At 34.0% G+C, this 17,871-nt stretch overlaps 1 long non-coding RNA gene across 1 annotated transcript in view; it reads right to left on the bottom strand.

The window, feature by feature from the left end:
• Nucleotides 1-8,026, bottom strand: part of LOC125122201 (uncharacterized) — a 119,552-nt gene extending 111,526 nt beyond the window's left edge. The window contains exon 1 of the long non-coding RNA XR_007133727.1: nt 7,877-8,026. This is a non-coding gene — a long non-coding RNA (uncharacterized LOC125122201). The remainder of the gene's footprint in view (nt 1-7,876) is intronic.
• Between the last annotated feature and the right edge of the window lie 9,845 nt (nt 8,027-17,871).

Genomic DNA, 17,871 nt, shown 5'->3' with positions numbered 1-17,871 from the left:
GAAATGACTCACCACTAAGTAGACCATTGGGATTTGCAGAAAGTTTGTACAAAAAGGTAGACAGGAATGTTCTTTCACAAGATGCAGTGAGATCATGTTTGAAGGCAGACTTTTACCCTACGCATCATATAAACAATACACAAGTACCAGAGATTACAAATAGTAGCACTGGGGTATACAACCCTAAGGAATAACACACACATACACACACACACACACACACACACACACACAGGATTTCTGTCTTCAGACAAAGAAGTAAGCAAAATCCATCAGAATTTGGCCCTTTTGGTTCAAAGGACACAAAAAGTGTCCTGAAGAAGAAGAGTCAGACTCACTTTTCAAAGTCAGTAGCTGTTGCTAAATTCCATGGGGATTTGGTTGGAGCAAGCTAGCCTAGAGAGATGGGACAACCTAGAGCATCCATTGACCAGAAATTGAACAAAGTAGTTCACCAGATTGTTATACACTATCTCCCACTTCACGACAGAACCAACTTATGTGTTGGTCCTATATTAGGAGAATAGAGGCCAGATCAGAAAACTTCAACTACAAATAAGGGGAATGTGAAAAGAGAGAAAGGGAAAAAATAAACCAAAAATATACCCTTTAAAATAGCTTACTATTTAATATAATATAAGATGACCCCAGGTGAACTGAACTTTATGTAATAGTCTGAAAGTAATCTGAAATAAATAAGTTGAGTGTTCTCACTGAGGTAAGTTATAACTTTCATTTTAATAAATTATAATATAAAAACAGCTATACATGAATCAAAACCACGTGGACATGAAAAAGAATAAATTAGAGAACTCAGAACTACTATGGATATTATTAAATTATCACAATACATATTATAAACTTTATACTAGATACAATCTAAAGATAAGAGCACTGGAATATTATACTGAGAAATTGATCTGGATCATAGCACAGAAAGATAAGGAGATAAAAATATGAAAAAAGCAGTTTGAAGAGCACCTTGAGAAGCTCCACTGTAAGTCCAATAATAATTCTAGAATAAAATATTGAAAGTATAATAAAGCATTATTTGAGTAAATAACAGCTAAAAGTTTTCCAGAATTAAAAAAACTAATCCCAATATTTATCAAGCTCTGAGCAGGATGAATGAAAATAAATACATACCTACTCACATTTGGGTGAAACTGCATTATCTAGATCAAGGAAAGAAATCTTTATAACTTTAGAAAATGTGTATTATTTACAATTGAATAAAAATGTAAGTCATAGTAGCAAAAACAGATTCCAGTAGATAATACAGTAATATCTCTAAAGAGCTAAGAAAAAATTACTGTCAACCTGAAATTCAATAGAAAAACTGAACTATTAAAATAAAAAAGGAATAAAACATAATATTCATTCAGAGAAATACTGAAATAACTAATATAGTTACTTAAATAGGAAAATATACAAAGTGATCCCAAAGGGAATGGGTGGTAAAAATAAAATAATGAACAAAAAATTTGATTAAAATTACTAGTTTGTTTAAATAAGTATTTAGTATTTTGTGTCAAAAATTTTTTAAAAAGAGTAAGTACTGACATGATTGAATGGTATGTCCTGTGGGTGATTCAAATGTGGTAAGGTTCCTATCATGCTTGGGAGGATAGAATAATGAACACCTTAAATTGCTATTAATAAAAACATATACACACATATTTTTCAATTAAGTGTAATAATTACAATACTCAAAAATCAATGTATAGTTTCCAAACCAATAAAAAATAATCACAGCAAAATTATGCAATCCAAATGAAGGTGGAAAAATAAAGGAAAAAAAGAAAAGCAATAGTAAAGATAATTTAAATATTTATGTTTATTTGTGAAAATATATCAATAATTACTGATATCAGTCAAATGAATTACATTTGCATTTTAAAGGATTGAGAGGAATGAGATCTATGGGATGGTGGAATAGAAAGTTCTAGCCCTCATTCCTCCGCAGAAACACCAATTTAATAATGATAAATACCGATCAAAATACATTGATGGGAATTTCAGAATCCAGTTAAGATGTTGTAGTGCCTCAGGCAAGCACAAACCTAAGAATAGTCACATTGAAACAGGTAAGAAAAGCAATTTCACTTTACTCACATCAGCCTCTCCCACAAGCTGGCACCACTCCACACCAGGAGAGAATACTCCAGCTTGACCTCTTTCTTGGGGGAAGAGAAGAGTACTATTTTTTTAATTAATGAATTTTACTACATTAATAGTTGAACAACAATCATCACAACCAAATTTTATAGCATTTCCCTCAGCTCCTCAACCTGTCTCATTTGGAAACGATATGTTTTTCAAAGTCTGTGGGTCAGTATCTGTTCTGCACAGAAATTCATTGTGTCCTTTTTTCAGATTCCACATGTAATTTTGATAGCATTTGATGTTGGTGTCTCATTGTCTGACTGACTTCACTTAGCATGATAATTTCTAGGTCTATCCATGTTGCTGCAAATGCTGTTATTTCTTTCCTTTTAATGGCTGAGTAATAGTCCATTGTGTATATGTACCACATCTTCTGGATCCACTCCTCTGTCGATGGACATTTAGATTGTTTCCATGTCTTGGCTGTTGTATATATTGCTGCAATGAACACTGGAGTGCATATGTCTTTCTGAGTCATGGTTTTCTCTGGATAGATGCCCAAGAATGGGATTGCTGGATCAAATGGTAGTTCTATTTTTAGTTTTCTGAGGAATCTCCATACTGTCTTCCACAGTGGTTGCACCAATTTCCATCCCAACCAACAGTGTGATAGGGTTCCTTTTTCTCCGCACCCTCTCCAGCACTTATTGTTTGTAGACATTTTGATGATGGCCATTCTGGCTGGTGTAAGGTGGTACCTCATAGTGGTTCTGATTTGCATTTCTCTAACGATGAGTGATGTTGAACATCTTTTCATGTGTTTTTTGGACATCTGTATGTCTTCTTTGGAGAACTGTCTGTTTAGATCTTCTGTCCATTTTTTGATGGGGTTGTTTGTGTTTTTGGTATGGAGCTGTAGCAGCTGTTTATAAATTTTGGAGATTAATTCCTTGTCAGTCACTTCATTTGCAAAGATTTTCTCCCATTCTGTGGGTTGTCTTTTCGTTTAGTTTAGGGGTTCCTTTGCTGTGCAGAAACTTTTAAGTTTAATTAAGTCCCATTTGTTTATTTTTGTTTTTATTGTCATTACTCTAAGAGGTGGATCTGAGAAGATGCTGTCATTTATGTCAGAGAGTATTTGGCCTATGTTTTCCTCTAAGAGTATTACAGTATCTGGTCTTATATCTTACTATTGCATCCAGTGTTCAGCTTTTTGGAGGGCTGCCTGAGGGATGAGTTTCTGTCTTGCCTCATTGGAAGTGCTGATTGAATTGATATAATTTGGGTATCTGAGGATGCTGAGAACAAAGAATAGCAGAGGGCAGTTGCTGGGGCTGGCATAGCTTGATACAAAAGAAAAAAAAAGTTACAAAAGAAAAAAAAAGTTGCACAACTTGATGCTTCACCTTTTGGAGGGAGGGAGATGAATGGAGCATGTTTTCAGCCCTCCAACTTTTTGGAGGCCTACCCAAGGGACTAGTATCTGTCCTGCCTAACTCAGTGTGCTAATAAGAAGCCCAAACACTTTGGATACCTGGTGTTCACTAAGAACAAGGGAGAGTAGGAGGACTTTTAGTTAGAGAGCCAGAGTCGTGCAGTGCTGAAGGCAAACATCAGGGGAAGTAAGAGAACATAAACTCCTGATAAAGAAACTAGCAAGTCCCTCTAATTGAGAAATACCTGTATAAGACTAGAGAAATTGCATCTCCCTCAAAATGACTTCATAGCCTCCCCCCCCCCCAGAATTTTTAGCCAGATTAATTAGTGAGGGCCTTTCTCTTGATGAAGCCTATTTGTAAAGACTAAGGGAGGTAGCTATTTTTTCAAATGTGTGGCTCCTAACACAAAGTTATGAGACACAAAAATAAACAAGGAAATATGGCTCAAACAAAGAAACAAAATAAATTTCCTGAAACTGATCCTAAAGAAAAGGAAAAATATGAATAAAAATTTTAAAATAACCATCATATAGGTACTCCATGAGCTCAGAAAATGATGCATAAACAAAATGAGAATATCAACAAAGATACAGAAAAAAAAATGAAAAGAACCAAATAGAAAATGTGGAGCTAAAGAATAAAATACGTGAACTAAAAAATTCACTGAAAAGGTTTGAGAGTATTCTGTAGTGTATACAGAAGTTGATTATAATGCTGTGAACATGAAACTCATACAATGTTATAAACCAATGTTATCTCAATTTAAAAAAGAGAAAACATCTTCAATTAACCTAAGTTATACCTTAATCAATGAGAAAAAGAAGAACAAACTAAGCCCAAAGTTAGCAGATGGAAGGAAATAATTAAAAGTAAAGCAGAAATGAATGAGAAAAAGATTAGAAAAATAATCAAAAAATCAACAAAACTAGGAGTTTATCTTTTAATGATTAGCTAGATTAACTAGGGACAGAAGAGAGAAGAGTCAAGTAAATATACATTCAGAAATGAAAGAGGAGACATTAAAGCTGATGCCACAGAAATTAGAAGCATCATGACACAGGTATGAATAACTATATGCCAAAAAATTGAATGAACTAGAAGAAATGAATATACTTCTAGAAATATACAATCTATTAAGATTAAGTAATAAGTAAATAGAAAATTTAAAACATATCTAGAATAAATGATTGAATTTGTAATAAATAATATCCCAATAGAGAAAAGCCCAGGACAGATGGCTTCACTGGGGAATTCTACCAAATATTTAAGAAGATTTAGTGCCAATACTTTCAAACTCTTCAAAAAAAATAAAATAAAATAAAAAACTGAAAAAAGGGCCACTTTCAAACCAATTTTATGAAACCAGAATTACATTGATGCCAAAGCCTAAGAAAACACTATAAGAAAAGAAAACTGCAGGCCAATATTTCTGGTACTTTTATGTGCAAAATCCTCAACAAAATACTAGCAAACCAAATTCCACAGCACATTAAAAGGATTATACACCATGACCAAGTAGGACTTATGCCTGGGATGCAAAAATGGTTCAACATTAGAAAATCAAATAATGTACTAAACCAGACTAACAGAACCAATGGTCAAAACCACATAACTGTCTCATCATGCAGAAAAAGCCTTTGGCAAAATTTAGTAGCCTTTCATGATATGAGAAAACACTCAAAAAATAGTAATAAAAAGAAATTACCTCAACATAATAAAAATCATAAGTGAAAAATCCACAGTTACCATCACATTCAATGATTAAAAACTGAAAGCCTTCCTCTAAGATCAAGAACACACCACTTGCCACTTTTATTCAACATTATACTGGAAGCATTAACCAAAGCAATTAGACAAGAATAAAAAATAAAAGGCAATCAAATAGGAAAGGAAGAGTAAAATTATCTTTGTTTATAGATGATGTGACCTTATATGTAGAAAACCCTAAATTATACACACACACACACACACCACTGTTGGAATGAATTTAAAAATTCAGAAAATTTTTAGGACACAAACTCAACACATAAAAATCAATTGTATTTCTATGTACTAACAACAAACAATCTGTAAAGTAAGTTAAGAAAACAAACTCATTTACAATATATCAAAAACAATAAAATACTTGGAATAAGCATCACCAAGGGAGCAAAAGATTTATATACTGAAAATTAAAAAACATTGTTGAGAGGAAATTAAACAGACATAAATGGAAGGCATCTTATGTTCATGGATCAAATGACTTAATATTGTTAAAATGTCCATATTACTCAAAATGACTACAAACTCAATGCAATCCTTACCAAAATCTCAATGGAATCTTTCATAGAAAGAGAAAAACCATCTAAAACTTATATGGAACCACAAATGTCCATGAATAGCCAAAATAATCTTTGGGGAAAAAAGGACAAAGCAAGAAGCCCCATACTTCCTGATTTCAAATCATTTTACAAAGCTACAGTAATCAGAAAAGTATAGTATTGGTGTAAAAATGGACATATTATAGATAAATGGAACATAATAGATTTAAGAAATAAACTTACACAAATATGGTCGTAACTTTGCATAATATAGAAAAGACAATAATTCATTGGACCACACTATTAAATATTCCCATATTTATATGCACATTTGAAATTTTGGTAAAAAACATAAACTTCTAAACATAATTTAAAACAAAGAAACAGTTAATAAAACAATGATCATTAAATAAATCAAACTGAGAATTCTGTTGAGGATGCTGGGTTGAACATTTATTTTATCCCTGCTTCTCCAAAATCTTCACTATAATGAAAATAGTGGGTTAAAGTAAAAATTAACAGAGGCATAGAAAATAGAAACATCGATAATAAGCATAAAATTAATGTCAACAAAATATTAATAGTTTGGAAGCAAATGCATCTGTGGTCATTAATTTAACAGAACATTAAGGAATCCCATTTATGTCTCAGTACCTTTGAAAGTCCCAGGAGTTAAAGATTCTTGGCACTGCTATATGGAAAAGTGTAGGATTGAAAACATGATGATGCCTAAAAGGCTGAATAAAAGTAGTGATCTAGATCCCTTTCTGCTCCTGTATAGTTAGAGGCTTACTGTAAAGAAAAACTGAACCAGTATCATGAACCTCAAATACCAAGACCACCCTTGGAGTGAGGAGAAGAGGAGCTTGGAAGCTAGGAGAAAGGCTGTATGGAACTCCAAGGATTCCAGTGAGAGTCCCTGCCTGTTCCCTCAACTTGCCTCTAAGAACCTTGCCTGTCTTCCCCTATGGGAGGCTGGAACAAAAGAAAAGATGTTCATCTACTCCTAACAAAACAGCAGTATCTCCTTAAATCACTCTCCAGGGAAGACTACCGGGGGATTTCAGATTTTCTAACCAGCTACTAAGTGCTTTGTTCTCAAACATTAACCACCTTTGAAATGTGCTAGACTCTTGGTGTAAACTTTTAAGACAGAAAACAAAAATCAAACCAAACAAAGAAAAAAGCAACTCAGAGGAAACAGGGAGCTGAAAAGGATATATAAATATGTAGGTAGAAAAGTTTTAAAAATGTAAAAGCTTAGGATTATGAGCTATAGGAAGATTTTTTTAAAAATCTATGAGAGAAAATGTTATATAAAGTAACATTCAAAAAAACTCCAAAAAAAAAACCCCTTGGAATTCAAAAATTAAAAAGAAAATGTTTTAAAGGAAATAGGAAGTTGAAAAACATAGTGGAAAAGATCTCCCAAAAGCTAGACTAAAATGACAGATTTAAAATATGGGAGAAAATTACATAATTATTTTAAGAGGTTTGGTATGTGGATAATAGGAGTTCCAGGAGGTGGGACCAAATAAAATATAGGAGAACTGTAGTTACCAGAGAAACAATAAAATAAAAATTTCTGGGACTAAAGGCCATGAGTTTCCATACTGAAAAGTCCAGTGAAGACTTAGGAAAAAAGAGGGGGGAATAAAACCACCTCAACACATATCATCATGAAATTTAAAAATGCTGGTAGAAAATCCAGGATGCCAGAAGCCCCCCCAAAGAATATAAACAGATTGCATACGTAAAATCGAGAATCCAAATGGTGTTATTCAATAGCCACACTGGGAATTGGAAGATTATGGAAAATGCTTTCAAAATTCTTAGGGAAAATGATTTGTTAAAGTCCAAACCCAGCCCAGCTGTTCAGATATTTAGGTTCTCAAAAATTTACCTGCCAAAATTTACCTGCCACAGTCCCTCTCTAGAGAAATGATTTGAAGATGTGTTCCATTTAAAAATAAGGGAATCAACCAAAAAGAATAAAACCTAGTCCACATACAAAAGCAGAACCACACTTACAGGTGACAATGGTGACAGAAGCTCCTAGGAGGACAGCAGCACTGCAGACTGGAGAACAATCACATCAAATGGAGTGGGAACACTCAAGGACACATCGAAGGAAAAGTTCTATCACCTGATGAGTTTGTCTACTGAGTGTGTGTGTGTGTGTGTGTGTGTGAGCGTGCGCGCGTGCGCGCGTGCCAGGGGGTGGGGATGCATTAGCAAGAAGTGCACTGAAAAGCAAGCAAGCAGAGACAAAATGCCCAGAAATGATTAACTCCAGGGAATATATGTTTTGCTTTCCTAAGTAATCATGGTCCATTACGTGACTCATCTGTGAATGTATTTACATAGATTGAGTAATCTAAACACTGAAACTCTGGGTGAAACTAAAATAATGATGCAACTCTATTGTGTATGCTGTGTATGGGGTGGAGAGAGTAGAAAGGAGTGTCAGGAAATAGGCAGCAGAATGGAGAGATGGAGAATGTAAGAAAACAAAATCTTCCTCTTACATAACGGTGACAATAAATACTAATACTCGTCACCTCAGCAGCAGTTTATCACTCTGGTTGAATCCAGTTTGTAGGGTTTTTTAGGTAATGATTTTTATTTTTTTCCATTATAGATGATTTACAGTGTTCTGTCAATTTTCTATCGTACAGCATGGTGACCTAGTTACACATACATGTATACATTATTTTTTCACACATTATCATGCTCCATCATAAGTGACCAGACATAGTTCCCAGTGCTACAAAGCAGGATCTCACTGCTAATCCATTCCAAAGGCAATAGTCTGCATCTATTAACCCCAAGCACCCCATCCATCCCACTTCCTCCCCCTCCCCCTTGGCAACCACAAGTCTATTCTCCAAGTCCATGATTTTCTATTCTGTGGAAAGGTTAATTTGTGCCATATATTAGATTCCAGATATAAGTGATAACATATGGTATTTTGTCTTTCTCTTTCTGACTGACTTCACTCAGTACGAGAGTCTCTGGTTCCATCCATGTTGCTGCAAATGGCATGATTTTGTTCTTTTTATGGCTAAATAGTATTCCATTGTGTATATACATCACATCTTCCTAATCCAATCGTCTGTTGATGGACATTTGGGTTGTTTCCATATCTCGGCTATTGTGAATAGTGCTGCAGTAAACATGAGGGTGCATGTGTCTTTTTCAAGGAAAGTTTTGTCCAGATACATGCCCAAGAGTGGGGTTGCTTGGTCATATGGTAGTTCTATGTGTAGTTTTCTAAGGTGCCTCCATACTGTTCTCCATAGTGGTTGTACCAGCTTAGTAGTTTTAGTACAGAACTGGTGATACTGCAAGGGCCTTCAGAGACACATCACTCTGCTGCCACCACTTCCTCTAAGTTTAGAGTCCCAGCCCTTTGGGGCCCCTCTTCCAAACTTCTAAAGATTCAAACCTCCTCTCTTTGTTCCAACAGATGTATGGTTGGTAGCTGTTTCTTTTAGTCTCTATTCCTTTGATAACTTAGTTTTCTTTTTTGCCTTTGCAGTTACCAACCAAAAAATTCTTTATACTCAGTCAACAATTCTTTTTTTTAATTTTTTATTAAAGTATAGTTGATTTACAATGTTTCTTAAATTTCTGTTGCACAGCAAAGTGTCTTTATGTGAAATTTTCTCTGGTGAGACAATTGGTGTGATTTCTGTCTCCTGATTGGTAAAATATTTAAGGCTGAAAATTCAAAAATAGTACTACCCATCTATTGAATAGGAATATAGAAATAAATATCAGTTGGGGAATTCCCTTCATGGCTCAGTGGTCAATGAACCCAACTAGTATCCATGAGGATGTGGGTTCCATCCCTGGCCTCGCTCAGTGGGTTAAGGACGCCGCGTTGCCTGAGCTGTGATGTAGGTCGCAGATGTGGCTCACAGTTGCGTGGCTGTGGCTGTGGTGTAGGCTGGTGGCTACAGCTCCAATTCAACCCCTAGCCTGGGAACTTCCATATGCCACAAGTGAGGCCCTAAAAAAAAAGAAGAAGAAATATCAGTTGGAACTTCTAAAAGAAAAGTAGGTGATTGCTTCTGGAGGCTTTGTTGGCTTTACTTAGGTTTTGTCGGGGCAAAAGACTCATTTCAAAAGAAATCACACATAAAAAATATTTAAATTTTTTTAAATATTTAAATGATATTTAATATATTTAAATGATATATATTTATATATTTAAATGATAAGAGGAAGATATATTTAAATGATATATATTTAATATAATATAATATATTTAAATGATATATATTTAATATATATCATTAAATGATATATATTTAATATAATATAATATATTTAAATGATATATATTTAATATATTTAAATGATAAAAGAGGAAGATCTCTGGTGGAACGGTTGGATTTGGTTGTTAACCAGAGCCATCCAACAGAGGACATCTCCTTGGAAACCTATGGAGAGAAACTAGGAAACATCTGTAATGTGGGTCATGAAATAAGGAATAGCAGTCTCAAAGTTTCATTCTTACATTCAACCTATAGAATCCCAGGTGTATGCTATACTAAATATTAATTTGTCTGTTATCTGGTGATAAGATAAGCTATTGGTGTCTCCAGATAATTATGACAACATTAAAGCGGGATGAAGTATCGCATTCATATTTAAATGGTATAAAAAATGAGAATTCAGAGAGGGCAGTTGTTGAGAAAAGAGGTAACACTAAAGGTGGACCCTGCGCATAAGAAATATAAGGAGGGAATTAGAGCATGGTGACTCAGAAACAGAATCATAAAACAGGCATATTTTAAGGAACCAAATATTTGGTTCATAAGTTCACCATTTTACAACTGAATCTTGTGATAAAGACCATTTGCAGGTTAATTCGAACATCAGTATTTTGTTTTCTGAGGTTAGTTTAGACATACAGTAATTGCATCTTGTTTCCCAATGTTTGTCTTAGGTTTCTGGAATCCCACTGATGCATTGATTCTTCCCCACAGGATACTGACTTCAGTTTTCAGTGAAGAGCATGCTGGGAGAAGGGCTTTGTTTCCTCAACTCTTCCAATAGAGTGATGTTGTCCTGGAAAGTCAGATTTCTAGGTACTTCAAGTTTCCTGTGGCAGTGGTTAATTATCCAAAGGGAACTTTTATATTTCTAGGAGAATCACCTCCAAGGCTTGGAGTCCCTGCAATGCTCTTGTGAATCAGACTTGAAAAGAAGCTTTGTCAAACAGCAGGGTCTGTATGAATGTAGGTCAAAAATAGAAAACCTTTCAAAAGATTAGCTGCAACTGATGAAAGACAAGATGGTGTCAAAATTATTCACAATCCCATTCCTTCCTTTTAACATTCATTAAGACTATCACTGTTGATGAAATCTCCTGGATTTTAACAGTATGTGTGGTTCAGAAAATAACTCTTTTCATTTCAGTCTTTGGGCCACCACAGAAATACTGTTAAGCCTTATACTCTTGGACTTTTTAGAAAGGACAAGAAGAATCTGGAATAGGAACCTGTCTCTTTACAGGCCTATGTCATTCGAGAAGTAACTTGATAGTCTCCTTTCGACAGGCTCCTTTTTAAAGAAAGTCAGTTCCAATGAAGGTTTGGTATAACGCTCAACATAAAATCAGGCAACCACCTACAGGAATGGTGTACATGATTCAGTAATCATTTCACTTGTTAAAGTGTCTTAATTTGTGTTGTTTTCCTAGAGAAAGATTCCCTTAAGACAGAAGTGAAGGAATTTTGAATTGCAGAGTCCACTGCTGTTTACACCTTCAAAGTACGACTCATTTTCATCTTTCAATTTACCTAAGGGCTAGGTGGGGATTATTTTAGTTCTAAATGATACCTAGTATTTTTAGCTCTTTTCCTCAAACATCATAAACAAAAGATAGTGTTCAGTAGCTAATTAATGTTAGTTTCTAGGTACCTTCTTATCATTCTGTGATCTTCACAATGATCCTTGAATTATGGAAGCTCAGCTTCCGAAAATTTAGCCTTACTGTGCAAAAGGAGGGCCTGGAGCTCTTTGCCCAAGGCAGAGGTCACGTTCTTTCTACCATGTCAAGATGTCCTCTTTGGTAATAAACATAAAGGTTTAGATACACAATATGGTTACAATGCCTGATTTTAAGAAATAGTGAATCATATGTAGAAGATGACAGCTAGTTCAGCAATCATGTAACATCTCTGGAAGAGATTTCCAGAATAAGAGAAAACCAATAAAAAGGGAAAACTGTCATCTGAGAAATTGTAAGTTTGGGCTACCTTAAAGGGAAATTGAAATTACTTGTCTGGGGAAGAAATAGAAATTCCTCAGTCTTTCCCTTATGAAAATTCCCTATGGTGAAATGAATAACCTTATGGAAAATTTTATGGATGCTATACTTTCAGTATGAAATAAAATCTATTTTTAAAAAAGAAACTCAATTCCCAGTGTTTCTGTCAGGCATACTTGTACCTAGTGAGAGTGTATATTAGTACAAACTTTCTGGAAAGAATGTTATATTCAGAATCTATGAAACATCTTATCATTTTACTGTGAAGTTTCACTTCCAGGAATTTTTTCTAAGGAAAAGATCAGAAATGTCAACAAAAATATGTACATGTGTTAAATATCCAATGGATATTGTAATGATGAATTTGCTTTGTAAATATTTATATTTTTGCTAATATTTGTAAGAATGGTCTGCATTTGACATTTTCCATGTTAAAATTCTTGGATTAAATTTCAGAATTATACTGACTTTTTAAAATTACTTGAAATACTTTTTTTTTTAAAGTACATTTTCAGGAAATTGTTTAAAAACCTAGTAATTGACCTATTCTTGAATGTGCGATGAATGTACTTAAGCTTTCTCAGTCAAATTCTTTTCTTGGCAGTAGTTCTTTGATAATTTGTTTAAATTCCCTTTAAGCTATATTTTGTTAAAATTCTGTCAGTTATATTGATACATATATTCTTAGAAAATTCATCCAAAGATACTTTTTAAAGAAAATATCTAAACATGAGTGTTTATGTCCTTTTTCTAATTTGTAACATTGTAATTTCATTTTTGCTAAGGTCTCTTACTAGATATTTATCACTTTAAAAAAAAAACTCTTCAAAAATTCACCCTCGAATTTATAAATGAGAGGTTTTTTCTAATTTATTAACCTTTAAATTTACCTATATTCCTTCTTCTACTACTGTCTCTAAATTTATTGTATCCTTTATACAGCCTTTACATTGGATACTCAATATTAATATGTAGAATATTATATAATCTGATATATGTTGTTTGTTATAAAATAATATATGCCATGATAAATAATACACATTGTATAATAATATGCAGGAGTTCCCGTTGTGGCTCAGTGGTAACATACTCGACTAGCACCCATGAGGATGAGGGTTTGAGCCCTGACCTCGCTCAGTGGGTTAAAGGAACCGGTGCTGGCATGCCTGTGCTGTAGGCCAGCAACTACAGTTCTGATTCAACCCCTATCCTGGGAACTTCCATATGCCATGAGTTCGGCCCTAAAAAGACAAAAAATATATGCATTATTTGGATGATACTATAATAATAATTACTTAACGATATATTTATTTGTAGTTGTATTATGTTTTTAGTGTTATTAATTTTCCTGTGACTTTGGGTTTGACACATTGTATAAATTGTGATGTAGTTTTCTCACTGTCATGAGTTTCTAGATGGTCTGTTATATCGGCTTTGATATCCTTTGAAATCTTTAATTCAAATGTAATTGTAATAGTATTTTTAAATTCCTAAGTGGCTATATTTTTTCTGCTTTGTTACTAAATTTTGATTTTATTTCATGGATTTAATGGAAAATTATGTGTTGAATATGTGCTTTTTCCTTTTAATATATTTAGATTTTAATTAGGACCTAGTATATAATGAATTTTTAAAATATCTTCTATAGGTGTTTGAAAAGTGTATACTTTATTTTTCAGACATAACAGTTTGATATAGCTAATCAGTAAATTATATTATTCAAATCCTTTATATATGTGTGATATATCAAGTATATCAACCTAGTATATTTAAATTTTTTCCCATTATTAAATTTCTGTAATGTGTTTCTACAAGTGTAACTTTTTTCCCCTTTACATGTATTAATGAATTGTTAATCAACTATATTGGGTAAGGAACACCTGGGTCAAAATCTCTTTTACTCAGAATTCTTTATTCCATCCTATGGTAGTTAGTGTTCCAATGACTAATCAAAGAGGTTAAATTATTTCATCGTGCAAGCAACTTTGTTCATTCAGACTGGATGTGCTCTTAATATTTAATATAAAAATGTCTTTAATATTCGGTAGTTTTCTCAAGGCTGGGCTATCATTATTAATATTTTATGCTGTCTAGTGTGCCTCTTAAACTCAGGGTAATTTTCTTTTATCTTTGAATATAACTTTTGTTTTAATTTATGCCAAAAATAAACAAAACATTTATTCTTTAATGATTGGCTTCTAAAATCTTCAACTATTTCTTTTATCTCTTTTATTGATTCTGATCATTAATGCTGCTATTTCAAAATATATGGCTGCTTATTTTGTTTCATAATATTCCTTACTCATCTCATTAACTATATTTCGGTTTCATATTTCTCATCTAGTTTCCTCTTCATTTCCACCTGTTATCGTGGATTTCTTTTTTTTTTTTTTTAATCATGCATTTCTTATTTAAGAGAGATTAATTTCTGTTGCTTTATGGAAATTTAAAAGTAATTATGGTATGAAACTTACCATTTACTGAAGAAACCGTTTTTAAGTGTTTTAGTCTTCCAATATATAGATTCAACAGGTACTTTTTATTATGCAAAGAACTAGTTGAAGAACCCTATTTCTTTGCTACATTTTGTTATTGTTGTTAGTTGCTTATCCATACTTATGTATCCACAAATACTAAGATTTTTATCCAGAAATAAGGAGAATGGCTTTCTCCTGGATCTTCTCCCTCTTTTCTTAGATACTGTTCAAAACTTTTGCAGCTCACATTTAAATGCTTGTTGCGAGATCAGTGAAGCAGCTAAGTGTGGGAACATAAAGATGGAGCCAGGCCATGGGCAATTATGGCTGGAGAACTTTGTTTTTGTGCCATCTTTGACTGTGCATGTGTGAAGAAACTGTGACAGGTGCTTGGCTGCCCCCAGGCATCTATCTGAGATATTAAAGATAGCCTTGTTGCCTTGAACTAGACGTCTACATCTACTCAATAGAACTTCCTATGTTTCTTCTAATTTCTCACCAGAATCCACTGCTCTATAGACCTTACATAAGATTTTGTTTTGTTAGTTTGGTTTTTGGTTTGTTTTGAACAGGAGCAGACTAGCCTTGAGTATAAAAAGATAAAACATTCAATGAGTTATAATGATTTAAATTTTGAGATCAGTTAGAAACAGTAATCTTCAAATGCTTGAATATGTAAATACGGGATGGGCCTCTAAAATCTACTTAAAAATCTTTCACGGTTTCTGACATGCAGCTATGTTTGTAAACTTCTGCTCAGGTTACCTGGAAATGTACATCTGGAGGGAAAGGAAGAAATTTCACCATATGTATGGAAATCCTTTAGATAAAACAGATGTGGGTATAAAGCAATCTGGCATTAAAATGTAACATATAAGCACTCAAATGAGTATTATCATTTCTATTGTTTTACTACTTTCTATAATTTATTCTTTAGATTTCCTCAAGGACTGAAATTTTTCATTTGAGAATGAATTAATTTTTTTGAAGCAGATTGAAGTCTTTTGGAATTATTTTCTAGCAGCATGACTGAGTAGGTCCTCTTGGATAATTGAAGAAAGAAAGTGAAAACTAACTTCTCCTGAAGTTTCTATGGCTAGAATTCAAATATCAATGTGAGGATAATTGCCCTTAAGTTGATGAAGATGCTTATGATCAGAAGCACATTTCAAAAGAAATATGCTCTCTTTTTCTTGACACTTATGTCCACACTGCTGACACAAACAAGAGATAAGCCTTTTTAGTACATGCAAAAAGCCCAAGTATTAAGTCAAATTGTATGTAATAAGTGAGATTGGTATTTAACTACATGACAACTCCAGGTTAATAAAAAAGAGGGGGCCAAGAGACTACTCTTTCCATAATGGACTTCAGAAAAGTCAGCTCCATCCCAGTACTGTTCACATGTTTAAGTAGCTTGTATTTTAATTCTAAGGATATGTAACATTAAAGCTAGACTAATTTCAAACATAATAGGCATCAAAAGAAATTTAAGTTCTATGTTTATGTCAATTTATGTGAACATAGGGAAGTTCTTAAGTAATCAAAAATTAAAGTCATAAAATACCTCTCTGTATATCACCTCATTTTTTAAAACCTGAATTTTCAGTTTTCTTTTCCCCTATCACATGGCTGAATTAACTTTATGGAAATGTTAGACAGATAACAGGACAATATGCTTTCAGAAAAACTTCCTTCCCTGGTTGGGTCATACCTACAGTTCTCTGTGACATTTCAGAGCCCAGGAGGCTCTAAACAGTACTTTGTCCTCACTGGAGAATAGTAAGTTGATTGACTTCTTCAAATTTTCAATCTTGAAAATACTTTTTTAAGAATTTATACTTTATCTAGTTGTGGCAAGTTGAGTGCTATGAATAACACAGATGAGCAGAAATAGAATAGAACAAAGTTACCAAAAATTCATTGAGAACCTTATACCAAGGTTGTTTCTATGCCTTTATTCTTGGTGAGATCTACTGATGAAGTACAAAGTCTGTTATTGATATGACACATCCTATCTCATTATCCAATAAGTTTATTCTAATAGGGAGAAGCAAGATTTACTTTCCTTGCTGTAAAATCCCATGAATATGTGTAGGTAGAACTACTTTAGGAAAATCTGCTTCACCCTAATTGTGTATTTTCTTCTCCTATAACACTGAAATTACCTGTGTGGTTTAGTCCCAGTTTGGGGGGTGCTTATTGGTACCTCCCAGTGATGCACTGTGACTACAGAAGTACAAGAGATATACACGTATATTTAAGAAAATATGGTCTAGCTCAGCACTCTCATTTGGGGACCAGAGAGTTTGTGTACTCTGCCACATCACACACTGGCTTGATGACAGGGTGAGGATTTGAGCCCACGTTGCTTAATGACTGTTCTTTTTCTCCCACACTATCTTCCTCATAGGGATCAGTTCTGCCTGGGTTGCCTCCGAATGAATTTTCAAAAATCTCCAAGTCAACAAAGATACCAACCATTTATGTTGTGTTACAGAGAAAGAACAGAGTTGAGAAGGAGGAGAGACTGACAGAGAGTATAAGCAGAGCACTAACTTTAAAATGGGTGGTACAAGTACTGAGGTGGGGATCAGCCAGGATCTCAAGCCAAGGGTCAGGGAGTCAGTGGCTCTATTTAAATGGGAATGAATACGTTGTTGGCATTAGGATCTAAGGGACCATCTTTGACCCTTAGGTTCAGAAGGATTTAGGATAAAGCATGGTTAGGGAACAAAGGATTACCTATGAGGAGACCAGACATTAAGGCACAGATGCATAAAGAACTCCTTGCAGAATTGCTTCAGTAGAGTTGGCAGTCAGAAGCAGACCTTAGATGCTGTGGGGTCCCAGATAATAGAGTCCAAACTTGACTCCCACAACAACTAGGGTGACTGTATAATTCATTGTCCAACTCAGGATAATTTTGAGAATAAAATAAGAGCTATAACTACGCTAGAACAAAAGGCCCCTGGGCATGGCATATGGTTACTCCAACTACAGAATTTTATTTTGATCTCTCATACTATGTCTTTAGTTATCTACTTAAGTCCTGAATCATCATTAAGTTCTGATTGCTGTAGCAAGCCTCCAGTGTGTTATGTGGTTCCTATCTTTCTACACATACAGTCTTTTTTGAATAGACTCTACCACCAACTAGTTGCATGATCTTGTCCAAGCTACATAATCTCCCCCAACCTTTGTTAAATTAACCTACCATAAAATACCCCTTCTGTGACTGGAGTTCTATTCCAGTTTTGCTGACC

The sequence above is a fragment of the Phacochoerus africanus genome, chromosome 3 (genome assembly GCF_016906955.1).
Source record: "Phacochoerus africanus isolate WHEZ1 chromosome 3, ROS_Pafr_v1, whole genome shotgun sequence".
Taxonomy (NCBI): domain Eukaryota; kingdom Metazoa; phylum Chordata; class Mammalia; order Artiodactyla; family Suidae; genus Phacochoerus; species Phacochoerus africanus.
This window is presented reverse-complemented; position numbering and strand designations above follow the sequence as displayed.